This window comes from Rhipicephalus microplus, unplaced genomic scaffold (genome assembly GCF_043290135.1).
Source record: "Rhipicephalus microplus isolate Deutch F79 unplaced genomic scaffold, USDA_Rmic scaffold_1004, whole genome shotgun sequence".
In the NCBI taxonomy this organism is placed as follows: Eukaryota; Metazoa; Arthropoda; class Arachnida; order Ixodida; family Ixodidae; genus Rhipicephalus; species Rhipicephalus microplus.
In genome coordinates, this window is record NW_027465554.1 from 20,001 (window position 1) to 21,289 (window position 1,289).

Consider the following 1,289-nt stretch of genomic DNA (forward strand, 5'->3'; position numbering starts at 1 on the left):
AAGTCATGGAAAAGTTGCAAATTGATCCCTGGTTTGAGGAAGTCCAGGGGAAAATAAACACGAAGGAAAGTATTGAAGAAATAGTGAATACGCTACACGAGAAAATCGAGAAACTTAAGAAGGAATTCAGTAAAAAGAAAAAACCTTCTAAACAAAAACCGAATACTTGGTGGTCAAGAGACCTAGAAATTGAAAGGAAGAGAGTCAGAGCACTACGAAGGAGGTATCAAAAGGCGAAAGGGGATATCAGAGAACAATACAAAAAGGAATACTATAAAGAACATGACACGTATAACAACATGATAGAACAGGCTAAAAACAACAGTTGGAAAACTCTATGTACTAAGGCTACGAAAAATCCATTCATCCTACCGTATAAAATTGCACGAAATAAGATGAAAACCAAGGTTATGTTTAGAAGCATCACAAAAGAAAATGGAGAAGTCACAAAGACTCTTCAGGAAACAATAGAACACATTCTAGGAAATTTATACCCTAACTGCATGGAAAATGACGAGCCAGGACACAGTCAAATACAATCAAGCAACGACACAATAAACAATAACAAACAGGGAGGAAATTGGACATCGGGAGCAGAAATGAGAGAAAGAAATTTACCCAGTGATGACCTCCCATTTACAGAGATTGAAGTAACGCAGATAGTAAAAAATCTGAGGAAAGATGTAACCCCCGGACCAGACAACCTAAAAACTAACCTCATACAAGTGATGTATGAAAGGCATAAGACTTTCTTTGTCAATCTTTTTAATGCATGCTTAAAGCACGGACATTTTCCTCAAAGATGGAAAGAATCTAAAATTATATTGATTCCAAAAGGGAACGGAGAGGACAAATCCGAGGAAAACAAATATCGCCCAATAGCTATTAACTCGATTTTGGGAAAAATATTAGAAAAGCTCATAAAAGATAGAATCTATTATTTCTTGTTTAAAAATCACCATTTTAACAAAAAACAATTTGGATTTACCCATGGGACATCAACAACCACGGCATTGGAAGAAATAATCAAACGAATAAACCAAGCGAAAATTGATAAGCTAAACAGCATGCTAATAGCACTAGATATTAAAAACGCATTCAATTCTATAAAACCCGAAGTAGTTATTCAGAAATTAGAAGAATATAAGTGTCCCAACAACCTAATAAAACTGGCGGACAATATTCTACGGAACAGGAAAATAATCTATGAAACAGATGGAGTAAAAATTAAGAAAACACTAACTTCAGGTTCCCCACAGGGGTCACCTTTAAGCCCACTCTGTTGGAAT